This window comes from Chenopodium quinoa, unplaced genomic scaffold (assembly GCF_001683475.1).
Source record: "Chenopodium quinoa cultivar QQ74 unplaced genomic scaffold, ASM168347v1, whole genome shotgun sequence".
In the NCBI taxonomy this organism is placed as follows: domain Eukaryota; kingdom Viridiplantae; phylum Streptophyta; class Magnoliopsida; order Caryophyllales; family Amaranthaceae; genus Chenopodium; species Chenopodium quinoa.
The window spans coordinates 428,829-443,177 of record NW_018744560.1 but is presented as its reverse complement, the minus strand read 5'-3'; the positions used below and the strand labels follow the sequence as shown (position 1 = coordinate 443,177).

Genomic DNA, 14,349 nt, shown 5'->3' with positions numbered 1-14,349 from the left:
TTAACAATTTAAAGCAGGGAAAACGCCATTAGTTTTTATTAGCGTAGATCCGTCCGTGGAGTGTCTCCCTAAGATGGAGTCGTTAGTTTTTGTTAGTTTAGTTGTTTGTTTATGTTTAGGGTTTGTTTGTGTGTTAGGGTTTATGAAAAAGGTAATCATATTTTGCCCTATTGTCAGTTCTTTGGTAAAGATTTGTTCGGGATCGCAACGGTTGTCAAGTTTTTAAATGCGTTCAAGCGAATCAGATGAAAATCATCCTTACGACTACAACAAATCATTAGATTGTCTCTCCGAAAAGGTTGTATATTTCAGCGATGTGTGCGAGAGATGTACCACAGTGCATGATTTTTTCAACAATCGTAGCCTTGATGAAGGAAACCCTAATTTGATTCAATTTTATGTATCTGTTAATGTAGATTTCATTTGTAGGTGTCATGTGGATTTTTATTAATGAATTGATTTATTTCAAAAAATTAAAAAAATAAAATAAAAAACACCATTAGCAACTACAATTGAATAACAAATTTCAAATCTAATTTGAACTAGCACCTTATCAACGCTGCTTCCCTGTCCATCGCGTCTGCTTACCGTGGAGGACTCTCAGAGTCTCAGCCGCTGCGGTGGGAGATCTCTTGGCCGCTGTGGTTCGATTCGCTTGTTGAAGGCTTTAATTTCTCTTACAAGTTTTGCCTTATTCTCTTGATGTTGGCTGTTAATTTACTTATTTGGAATGTGTGTGAGCTAGCCATATTCTCAATGAATGAGAGAGAGGAGAAGGAAAGATAGAAAGAAGAAGGATTGACGGCGATGGAATCTAACGAAACTAAGATTGAATTGAGGAATCCATGAAAGAGAGATTGAACACAGGCTGTGCTTTTTTTTTCCGAGGAGTGAAAAAAATAAAACCCTAAGTGAGTAAGTGGGCTGGCTCAACTTAATTGAAGGAGGGATTTTACCCCCCTTGTTATTAATTTATTATCGGGTACCAAGGTACCTGCGAAAACTAAACCGCGACCCATGACTCGACCCGCGAATTGGCTATTTTGTTGGGTCGGGTAACCGTCCCGAAAAAATAAGAAAAAATGGTAAATTACCCGTCGGGTTTTTTTTGCGGGTAGTCTGGTCGGGTTTTTTTTTAACACTCCTAGTTTTGGCTGATTTTGGCAAGTTTGTTTATTTGCTTTATTCCTTAATTAAAGCCTTTCTATCCTAGTGTAGGGGTTATTATGAATTCCCTTAGGTTTTCCAAGCCAGTAGCCACTATGATATTATTATCAATCAAGATCAATAAAGTTTTTCCTCTCGCCTACCCGTGGACATAGCCAACTCATTGTTGGTGAACCACATAAATCGGTGTGTTATTTATTTATTTTGCACTCTTTATTTGTTCTTTCTCACATCCGTTACACTTACAACATACTCCATAGTCATATAAATATGCAAAAATAATGCTACTCTATTACATAATTTACATTAATTCCACTAGCAAAATGGCACGAAAATAGGTGCAGGTTGACACTGTTATTAGAAAATTTTGTCATGCTATAAGAGTCTTTAACCATGATACATAGGCCATGAGATATCTAACATCCTAAGAAAGGCAATGCCCTTGCACCTTCTCTCAAGACCCTCATTGCTTAAATAAGAGTGAAAATGGTTTATAATTATTCCATACTATAAACGGCATGTAAGCAGAAAAAATTTCAAGGTAGGCACTATCAATAATACACAAGACAACGTTGTAAAGCATAGTATACTTGGTGAGACGCACGACTATATCCTACGAATCCTAAAACGGTTAAAACTAGCGGAAGTGGCCATAAAGTTCGAGGAAGCAAATGCAAAATTTCCACGGTTCTGTGGGATCAGTGGTGGGGCCAGTCAAGAACACCCGAAAGAATCTGAAGGGAAGCAGAGCTTGGGGACCAGTCACAGGCCATGATGCAAACTGGCCAGGCTTGCAAATTTTCTGGTCATTGTTGTGTTCCCGTAGATTTGTCCAGTGCTTCCCATCCAAAGATCCTTGTAAATTTATTCAAAAGTATTATATAACTCTGTACAAATCTGCAAAGCTAATTCTCATTCGTTTCTTGAATAAACAGAAGGGAAATCTTCTTTGTACCTGAAGATTCCAGTGTCTGATAAATGTCCGTGAACCATCCTGTCTTAATGTATAGTAGTTGCACATGAGCTGCGACAATCAAATTTAGGAGGGATATTCAGATTTCAGATGATGGTTACAGATAGCATATATAGACAGTCAGTGCCAACACAGAACACCTTCGCTTGTTCTATACTTGGTATATGTTTAGACCCAAGTACAAGAAATAAAACAAGCTCAAAAAAAAAAAAAATTCGTTGGCTTTCAATTATAGTCCAACACCAAATTTTTTTCCTTCAGTGCAAAGATACACTCCTTCCATCCAGAGATATACTCCCTCCTTTCTTACAATAGTCGGGGATTGTAATTGGTTTAACCATAAAACCTTCGTTAAGATTAAGAAATGGGAAATATACTGGAATGAAGGAAAGATCAACTATTTTAAAGCCTGTCCAGTAAAATTATATATTTTATTACAAAGGGTTGAGACAATGCGGCTAAATATTTGAAGGAGAATTTCTCAACATTTTCTAATGCCACCCCTGTTTCAAGGCTCGGTTTTGTAATACAATAAAATCAAGGCTACAATTTCATGATCCTGATCTCAATAAGCTCAACAGTTGAGCAGTTGAGCTTGAGATCCCAGTTCCAAGGACCATAAGTTTGAGGCTTCTGTTATATTGTGGTTTGTCCAAACCTTGTCCTTCTGTTATATTGTGATTTGTCTTAACCTTGTCCTTCTGTTATATTGTGGTTTGTTCGAACCTTGTCCTTCTGTTATATTGTGGTTTGTCCTAATCTTATAGTTCCAACCATAAATTTGAGGCTTCTATTATACTGTGGTCCCACACCCCCCCCCCCTTCCCCCCCACCCCCTCTTTCTCCTCTCCTAAAAGCAGGAAAGCCTCCAGCTGTATCTAATCTAGGAAGGCGAATGGAAAGCCTTGCTTCGAAAATGAAAAAGGGAGGGAAACACTCCAAGCTAGTCAGTATACATTAACCAATACGCATTGAATAAAGAAGCTGAGATGAAACCTGATGATCTTCACCAACATCAACCATCCACCAAGAGCAAATCCTCCCATCATCATACCGAGGTCCAGAAAACGAGGTTCCCTAGAGGGGAAAAAAAAAATTATAACCTTAATCTGTAAGAAAAAACAAGTAGAATGAGCAGTACAAGAGTTGTTTGTCCAGTGGAATGAACCTGGTAAGTCCTTGATGCCAGAACCTTTGGGTCAGTAAGCCTTGACATAGGGCTGCTGGCAGTAACGGTAATCCTCTGCAAAAGACAATTAAGCAATTAAATACGGAGTATTATTAGACAATGACATAATAGACATTTGACAGCATCCAATGTCATCTAATGAGTGCATAAATGGAGGACTCACCTTGGAGAGCATTGGATTCACCCAGCAGTGTTCCCCATATGACGTCCCCGCATAATATAGAACCCCATTGCTATCACCATCACATAAAAATATATATTGCAGCTCTTTGTAACTAGAACGCCGGTGGTGAAATCGTGGGCTACAATTATAAATGTTTATCAATAGTGACTCCCAAATCAGCAATATTCTTCTAGTAAAAGAGAGTGGGGAAGGGGGTGGGAAGGAGGAGGGAGGGGAGGGAGGGGGGGGGCTTCTAACAATTGATTTGAACAAATATTATGGTTATGGCAATACTTTGACAAATAGGAATTACAACATATATTCAAGACCAACATATCCCAGCATCCCAAAACATTCATCAAGGGTTATGATACATTAATTTTATTAATTGGTAATCAATATCTGGTGATGAAAATACAAAACCAATTCTAGGGAATATAATGAAAAAAATAAATATATAAGAACAGAAAAGAAAAGGAAGAAAGAGAAGTGCCAATGGACTTACTTTGGTTCAATATCCGTCCAGGTGACACCAAAGTTTGCGTAATCTATAGCTTCCTTCACCTTAAATTTAATAGAAAACATTTACTTCTTTATATTTGAAACTTATTTGTTCTTGTTTAAGTTTGAAACAAATGAACATAATTTGATATCAAAACATAATCTGTTCATATTTTTTTAATCATATTTCCACTGCTCTTTTATAATCGCGTCATGGGAGATGCACAGTTTTTAAGAAGAGGAGAAAGACAGAGAGATAAAAAAAAATAAAAATAAAATAAAATAAAAGTGAACCCATGTGACGAAGAGAGAGATAGAGAACCATTGATCAAATACAGTAATGTTGCAATCAATTTGCAACTTCAGAAAAAAGATTACATTGTGATTAAAAAAGAACTGAGGAAGTATATATATTTATTATGTGGGAAGAGTGAGAGAAGGAGGGTCATTACTTACTAGATTTGCAAATGCGGGGATTGACATCATAAGATTAGAGTTCTCCAGCTGCAATATCAAATAACAATAGTGAATTAAGATAGCTTCTGCGAACCTTCACTACTTAAAATTCAAAATTTACAAGTCAACAGAAGCATTCTCACCTTCTTTAGCAGCTCAAATGGCATCAGAGGAAACCGAACAAGTAGCAATAAGTGGTTCAATGAATCAAGCCTCTGGCCAAATAGAACCTCTGGAGTTGAATGAATCAAGAACTCGTCCACAGCATCCCATCCATAATATTCCTTTGCTTTCATACTCCATAACAAGATTGCATTCAGAACCCTCTCCTCTGACGTCACTGTCAAATCTTGATTCTGCAAAAATAACATTGTCTTATTACAACTGCTAAAATACTGTGGACATAACAGCAAACTAGCCACTCTGTGATCAGCTGTAAATTGAGGAAAAGATGAAGAAATTATTCAATAAAGTCAGGGGATTCAATAGATGTGCAAGAGGTGTTCAAAATTTTGGGATTGACCGTGAGACACATTTATAGTAAGAATCAAAGCCGTACACTATGAATGACTGTTGGCAAATGCAATTCATGACTTGCTCAGGAGAAGAGCCAAGCAGGGGGGGTTTATCACCGCTCTAAATCAAAAACTTCGCATTAATCAATCTTTTCCAATTCTATCACCAAGACACCAAGTATCTCCATTTTGGCCTTTTCTCTCTATGGATCTATATCAAGCAATCATCTGTTTTATCTGGTATACAAATATACATTTAGATAACTCTAATCCACAAGCATACAGTCAGATAAGTGTCTTGCTTTAAAAACAAAAACCCACCTGTAGAATGTTCCTGAATGTGGTCTCATTTAACGAAGTAAAATCCATGCTTGCGGTGGTACAATAATCAAACTGCATTGAGAATTTCCTCTTGCAGAACTCTTCAATTACTTTACAAGACGGAACTGATGAAATGACTTGAAGTATTTGACACACGGAATCCTGCAACAAATTCAAAGGGTTAGCTTCAGAAGTATCTACTATGCCAAAAACTCTGTTTCCTCGTCCATTAAACTTGTGATAAGAAAAACGCTTGTTGTATGACCTGCTTCCATTAGAAGACGCCATCCCTGCATTCATATATAGATAGACGTATTAATATCTAATAATTCATTGTAATAGGTGTGCCTCTTCATTTGTTTTTCAGAAGTCCCAGACTTCATGTCACTTCTCCGCTCTTTTAGGACAATGTCATGAAACAAAACTTCATTGTATTGAGAAAAACAACTATATTCCAATGATGAAACCAAGGTATACACAATATAAGTAATAAAGAGCTACCTCATAGAGGCATTCTAGCAATATCTTGCAGCATTCTTGCTGGAGGTGTGTGATGCCAAATTTGTCAGCCAATAGAAGAATATGGAGTAACAAGGTGTCATTGTCTTTAATATCTTCCATATTAAGCTCCCCACTATACATGTAATCGAGCATTGCTTTCAATGCTTCTGGTGATGCCTCCCTCAGATGAACACTTGTGGAAGCACTCTCTCTCATTCCATTTGTGAACATCTACGAACAGAAGTTAGGTTCATCAATAATTTAATGAAAACACAAGAAATCAAATATTGATGAAAACAGTCAATAGACTCACTATTGAGATTTATAACGAAACAGATCAGACAGAAAGTCTACACAGGCTAGCAACCTCAGTGAGAATACTAATGATTTGTTAATGGTCGCTTCCTACACCACTGAAGATATTCAAGCATCAAGAATCATTCACAATTTCCATAAGAAATAAAGCAAAGGAGAGAAAAGAGGATGAAGGAAAAAGAATATAAAGCAATAAGCCCTTTGACCTAGACTAGATATACTGGATTGCTGTGCTATACTAAAAGTTGTTTACTTGTTCATACATAGATGATAGATCAGATTTTCCCTGATAATGGTAATCACTTGTCACTACAACAGACAAGAGAATATAGAAGTCCTTGGGTTGATAGAGATATGTATTAGGGACCTATGTACCTCTTTATGACTCAAAATAATCTCTTAAAAGTTCATATCAATAAACACAACGGAAGATCCATCTTAATTTTCCTAGGAACTTCCACTTCACTCATTAGTCACAAATAAAGTAGCAAATGTAAACCATTCTCTTTAAGCCTTCTTATCATTCTCTTTCTATTTTCATTCCTTTTCCAAATTCAGAAGGACACGGTTAGTCAGTTACTATACCAAGTCTATGTGATGCATCAGGTTCATGAGAAGGGTCATGAAAGATCTGGTTACCTTTTTTGTATACATAATGCTCATAGGCAGTTACTGCAGTTTCACTAGTATCTTGAGGAGGAAGGCTAGTGGGTGAATTAGAGAAGGAATCTTATAAATTGAGCAAATTAGGGAGATTGGAAGTATGATGAATCATGATGAGAAGTTTTATTTTGTTAGCTTTATCTTAGGAGCTAACTCCTGTTTGGTGATATAATCATATCATACAAACTACCATCAACCCTTACCTAAATTTCTTCTTCTTAACTCTATTAATTCTGTTTATCCATTCTATAACAATCTATAAACAGTATCAGTACTGCAGTGGAAAAATATGTAACCCTGAGGCCCATATATTGTAACAGGCAGAAATTTAGAACTGCAACTTCTTCTTCAAAAAAAAAAGTTATCATGCTAACTTACACCTTTCCAACCTTATCCTTTAGTACATCGGAAACGGTATATAACCATGCCACATGATCAAAACAGTAGTTTGAAATGTAAAAATTGATTAGAAATAATCCGAGAAACACAAATGAATTTTTTTTTTCTTGGGGCAGGGGGGGGGGGCACGGGGAGGTGCTCAATCTCTTCTGGTAAGAGTGTCTATTCTGGATTTAATTCAAGAGCTAACCGTTCATAAAAGCAACATAACAGACAACAAAGAGAAACTATGAAGCTTCACCAACCTTCAGAAATGGAATACTCCACAAACTGATAATTATCTTATGGGCGCCAGCAACAAATCCATAATCCTCAACATAAACCTCCAAGTCACTGTAGTTACCAGTTAAATAGAATTCCTTGATTCTACTCACATTGAGAGGCAGCCCATTGGGGAACACCGTTGGACGAAGGGATTGACAATTTTGGTAGCAAATTTCAACATTTTTTCCAGAATCAAACAATTTTTTATTTGTTTTTAAACGTTCCATACTCTGCTCACATTGCTTTACCAATGGCATGACCTCAAATTGTAAGCTGATATCCCAAGTTCCCAAGTTGTGACTCTGAAACCTACAACAATAGCAACAATCATCATGAAAAGTATAAAAATCAAGCTCCACCCAAAATGGAGAGACATAATCAACTAAGTCTTGTGACAGTTAAAAGGGATGGAGTAAGAGATGGTTATATGGATCAACAATTTCAACATTCTATACTCACAGAGGAACAGAACAACCTGCATCAATGAAAATGTTTAGCTTGTCTAATGGTTGTTGAAAGTGAAACTTCCTCTTTTCTTCTAAAATTGCACCATTTGGAGTTTCACACTTGCTTACACGCCTTATACCATTAATATCTTTAATAAAATTCTTATTAAAAATTATAAAAAGCTGATATTTTGGAAGAATATATTGAGATAAATCTAACAAGATCCCACAAGAATATATTATTCTTGCATTAAATCATAAAGTATGGTCAAAGGAAAGTGTATGAAAGTGTTAAAGTCCAAATGGTGTAATAATGAAAGAATAAAAGTTACGAAAGGAAGAGGAAATATATTGTTTCACTGGAAAATTTTCAAGTAAAGCATGATGATCAACAATTCAACATGAGTTAGCTCCTAATGAAGATTATTGAAACTAATCATTTAAAAACAATAAAGGTTCAAAGAAACTATCATAGATACTCAATTCTTCTCTAACCAGACTACAGAAATAAGAAAGGGAATTAAAACATACCCGGGTCTGGCCAGTATAGATATACTGGAGAAACGCATGCAGGATTGGATAGCCAACTTCTTGAAGCTGAATGATATCTTCATCTGGACCAAAGTGAAAGTTACCAGCTGCTGCCAAGATGACCTTGTGAGCTGGAACAGGCCTTTCATCTATTCCTGCAAGGAAAAGCACATCGGAAAGCTCCCAACTCTCGAGAAAATTTGCTAATCCCCACTTATCATCATTACACAAAGATTCCTCATAATCATCTTCATTTTCCTCTTCTTCATTATATGCTCTAGAATCCAGCTGCTTCCATAGGGATATATGGTTCTGAGTCAGAGGCAATACATTTACGTTCCTATACCCAACATGTTTATCCCAACTGCTCAACCCAACATATTGAACATTACAATTTGGGTTCGAATCAAGCCATTGAAAAACAACATTCTGAAATGGGTACCTCCCATTTCCAATGCAAATCAACCCATCATAAATACTTATCCAATAGCTCTGGAAAGCAGCTGAAGAACAAAGGCCAACACCTTCAACATCGACCACAGCTTTACCGTCCACCTCAATCTTCAATCTCCTATTCCTATGGCTTCCCAAGACAACAGTGTAGTGAGGACTACTGTCAGTTTTGTAATGATAATGTTGACTCCCTACATTCTCCCGAAACACGACCGTCACATCATTCCGAGCAAATGCTTCAAAAACCACACAACCCCGCCCCGCCTCTTTAAACTTAAAGTCCTTTTGCCAGACACACTCAAAGGGGGCAACAGTCAAGAACTTGTGCTGCCTTTTCCCAATCATCTCTTAGGATTCACTAGCTTTGTATCACTCAGACTCAACTACATTATACAAAGCAATCAATCAAATATGAGAGAAAATTAAACTAAATTGAGCTCATTACATAAGCTAGAATTAGTTCATGTTTAGGAGAGTATAAAGGCAAAGGAGAATGAAAATTTATGGGCATACATAAAACAGAAAGCTTCCAAAAGGCTTTCATAGTACAAATAAAGAGTGTTGATTTTATAGGATGTTGGATATACTTAACTTTAGGTAAAAATTAAGGGTGGATAAATTATCTACAGGTACGCGTGCATAATAAACTTCACATACAAATGCGAATAAAGAAATTATGATGCTAGGAAAAAACCCAGAAACTTCTAGCAATTTTTCCATCACAAAACCCACTACAAGACAATTTAGACAGTCAAATTACAGCTTGAATAAAAATTAAAACTTGCAATTTGCTATCAATTATACACCATATTCTTATCCAATAAAACCAAAAATATCTGAATCCAATAATTTACCATACAAATAACAAAAATACAAATACAAAATACAAGTAAAACTCAAATTAAAGTATTGTACATAAAAACAGCGACATCTCAAAATAAAAAAAATAAAAATCCTAAATCTGAAAACTTACCAAATTGACAGGAAAATACCCTTTATTTCCAAGTGATTAAATAAGTCCAAGAAAATCGGTGGGTAAAAATTAAAAATAGTGGGTGAAATGAAATTGATGAAGAAAGAAACGGGTGAATTGGGAGTTTTTCATTTTTTGAGAAAATAGCATGAAAATTGAAGTTGGAAACTTGGAAAGAAATGAGATTTTTTGTGAAGAGAAGCGAAACGTGGCGAATGAGGATGAAAGGAAAGAGGAAGTAGCTATCAAATCTGGCGTGTATCCACCTTGGAATGAATTGAATTATTTAAGGTTCTCTGTCCCATATTGGTCATATCCTCTCAAATGATTTGGGTTTTAAGGTCAACTTTGGCTTCTATCTATGTTATCTATTTCATGTGTTTGTTGGTAAGAAAATACATACAAATACTTCCTCCGCGTACAATTATGTGCAATAAAGAGGTATTGTTTGTGCAGGTTTTCTAGGTCTCTACCTACTTGAGATCACTTTGGTCTCTACCAAATGTACAATAACCGACACTTTTGTTTTTAGTGGTTTGGTACTAAGTTTAACGTGGATGGTATACAAACAACAACCAAGTTAAGCTTAGATGGTACTCTTCTTTGATACCAACGAACTCTTAGATGGTATTTCTTTTGATACTATCGAACACCTCTTTGATACCAACGAACCTATTTATATACTAATATCAATTTGTTGTTTACTTGTTTCTTGATTAATGACTTTTATTGGTACTAGTTATCACAACTCTATTACTTATACATCAAAATAAATTATTTTAGCAGTTTAACAGCCCACCATGCTTCGCAATAATAATTCTTTAACTAGAGAGTTTTGACCAATACCTGAACTTAGTCGACAATGGAACCTCCGGCGTTCTGAGCTTCCGGCTTTACCAAGGTAGCTAACCCCAACCTTGTCTTCCTTAGATCAGGCTCAGCACATATCTAATTCGTTTCCTACCTTAGATCGTAGTCTCTAATTAAACAATCCTAACTGTGTTTATGATGGAGCTTTTTAAACAGAAAGATAACTCATTTGATATATAAGGTTCAAGGGGATAACATTCCCTTCTTGAACGAAACTTTTATTTAATTTGAAAAGATTACAATACTCATATATTACGACACACACACACACAAACTGAAAGTTTAAATAGACATAAGCTGAACTAGAGTTTTCTCTACTTTAAGAGAGATGGAGAGCCAATCTTTCTCTTAAGGTGAGTATTTTTCTCTAGAGGACTCTCTAAATCTTTCAGAGTAATTCTCTAGCTAACTCTTCCAACTCTGTCTTCACTTCATTGCCTAATTCCCTTTATATAGGGGAAGGCTCATAAAAGTCACCGACACTTTCTATGGCTTACAAAAACCAAGACTTAGCAAGTGAATGTCGTTCACTGCTTTTCTAAAGATTCTTTAAAACAAATAAAACGTGCTACAACAGTAAAAGTAGAATACATAATTGCTGGTGTGGGCTCAGGACTCCATCATATCTTGTAGGTTGCCTTTGTTGTCCTTACTCTCTTCATAAGGGACGTACATTGGGTTGTCTTCTTCTATACCTAGATCCATCACACATTTAGCAGCATAGGATTCATCCCATGTGACAAAGATCTCCAATAAGTGCCCTTTTCCCTCTAAGGATAAATATCTCCCAGCTTCAACTTGTTCGAAATAATCATACACTGATTCACCATGTAATACTCCTTCTAAATAATTTCTTAACCATTCTGGTGCTACTATAGTAGTATTTCCCACATGTATTATGACTGGTGGTTCTTCTTTTAAGGCTATGAACTGGTTAAGATACTGAGCAATATAGAAAAATCCATAAGCCCTTGCTTCTGTAGGATCTTTTACTCTTCTCTGCTGGATACAGATTGGATCTTTGAGTTTGCGATGAACGTCTTCAAACATGATCAGGAAATGTGGAGAGTTAATTTTTCCTTCAACCATTTCAATGTTTGCACTTTGCACTTGGACTTGTTCAACTCTTCCTTTGTATCTTGTTGCTTCATAAATTCTTCTAAAAGCATACTTCTGGAATTTCGTGAGCTTTTCAAGGAACGTAATATTATTATCAGGAAATGTTACAATACTATGAACCATCCCATTATCCCAAGCTCTGTACCCTCCATTCCGGTGAATGTGGATGAATTGACACAGTACCCACTCTGGAATTGGTGTTGAATATTATTCTACTTCCCCATAGATCATAGACATCATACATCTTGTATGACCTTGATACAACTAGATCATACCAGAACCTAAAATTGTCTTTTATTTTATTTAGTATTATATCCTGAATATCAGGAATGAGCCTCAGGATAATGACTATCACTTCATACATTAGGAACCTTCGAACTGCTACATGACAACTTTTAATTAAACTATCTCGAGATCTTCTTTTTGATGAAACAATCATGGCCTCCATCAAGGCCCAAGTGGAGGGTGAAACCCGCTCCATTGCTTTATCAGTTTCTTCAATAAGAGTTTTTTCTCTCTGCCTCCATCTTTTCTAGTTGATGGGCAGGAGGTTTTTCTGATGTCTTTTGCTTCTTCGTCATTAGCCAATTCTCTGGTTAGACTATAGGCTAAAGAGTTCTTCGATCCCTGTATATGTTCAACAGTAAAAGAGAATTGATTAAGCCATAAGTTCCAACGCATGAGTCTCCCTTGCGCTTGCATATTAGACAAATTCTTTTTAAAAAAACCGAGTATGCCTTTGCAATCTGTTCTTATTAAGAACTGTTTAGGGTTTAAGAAGATTAAGAACTTCTCGATCCCTCTAATGACTGCAAGGATTTCCTTTTGCATTGTGGGATAATTTAATTCAGCTTTATTAAAACTTCCACTGCTATATCTGCAAAGTCTTTCTCCTTCTTTGATTTTTAACACAGTACCCCAGTGCTCATTACTAGCATATGTTTCAAGGATTAAATCATCTTCACTAGTAGGTAGTGTTAGTATAGGAAGATCTTTACACATAGCTTTTAAATCTTGAACAATTTTGGAATCACTTTCCTTCCAGTTCCAAGTTATTTCTTTCTTGAGTTTTTGTTGTAATGGCTTTCTTAATAAAGCAAGATTTTCTATAAAATCAGAAGCATAGGTTAAACATCCTAGAAACCTTTCTAGCTGTTTTCTATCTTCAATTTTATCGGGAAATTTCTCAATCTTTTCTAGAATATGTTTTTACAGTATTATTTGTCCTGCTTTAATTTCTAATCCTCTAAACTCAATTTCTTGTTTAGCATAAACACATTTATCTTTTCCAAGGATTATACCATGCTCTGCACATTTTTGAGTTACTGTTTTAAGATCATTCTTATGTTGTTCTAATTCCTTTGAGAATATTAGAATATCATCTATATAGACCAAACAACAATGGTTAAGTTCTCTAAAAATATTATCCATTCTTCTCTGAAATATTTGTAGAGCATTTTTTAATCCAAAAGGCATTACTAACCATTCATAATGCCCTTGAGGGGCACTAAATGTAGTTAATGGAATGCTTTCTTCTTCCATTTTAATTTGCTAGTAGCCACTTTTACATTCCATTTTAGAAAACCATGTGGCTCCTTGTATTCTATTGAATAACACAGTTTTATTAGGGATGTAATAGCCATCAAATACAGTATTATCATTTAGTTGTTTATAATTAATGACCATTCTAGCTTTACCTCTTTTTTCATCTGCATGATTTCTTACCATGAAGGCTGGACTATTATGAGGACTTTTGTTATTCCTAATTAGCTTTTCATTAAGAAATTCTTTTATTTGTTCATCAAACTCCTGAATATCTTGGTAGGTATAAACCATTTGTCTTACTCTAATAATCTTATTAGGATTTGTTAGAGTTATCTTAGCAAATGTTTTATCCTTTTCCAATGTTCTAAAGGATTTGTTGAATATAATTTCTCGCATAGTTTTTCTTGTTGCTTATTTATCTGATTTATTAATGATGAATCACACTCAGAAATTCTAAGTGCAACCTCTCGTTGTGTAGGAGTAACCCTATCACCACGATGGTTGCGCGTAAATTCCATTGTCTAATGAGTATAAGCCTTTGTTATTTTCTGTATAGGAACAGAATGACCATTAATAGTAAAGATTATTTGATCAATAGTTTGAGTGCATGGAGAGTATAACTGTTTCGGGGTTTTCTGATGTCCTGCGGGAGAGTTACAATCCTGAGACTGGAACCGGACGCCTGTACCTGCAAAATAACGGAGACTCCTGTGAGCTCCGCCTCCAACGGTCAAGTTAGTACCTGATTAAGGAGTAATTAATGCGGAAATTAAAGTGATTAGGTCTCTCTAGGTGAGAGCGTTTAATGTAGGTAATCTGCTTTGTTAGCGAGATCAGCCGGTTATTACTGTGTGTAATTAATGTGTTTTTTGTGTGTTTCTGTTCTCTTTTTCGTAATCCCCCTTAATGAGGATTAAGGGAGGTATTTATAACCTTGGGAAACGTGCCCATCCTAGGTTTAGGTAAACCTAGGGCCGATTGGGCT

General features: G+C 35.9%; 1 pseudogene; it reads right to left on the bottom strand.

Annotated features, from left to right (window-relative positions):
- Window positions 1-1,483: 1,483 nt before the first annotated feature.
- LOC110699023 lies at window positions 1,484-10,103 on the bottom strand (annotated as a pseudogene).
- Between the last annotated feature and the right edge of the window lie 4,246 nt (window positions 10,104-14,349).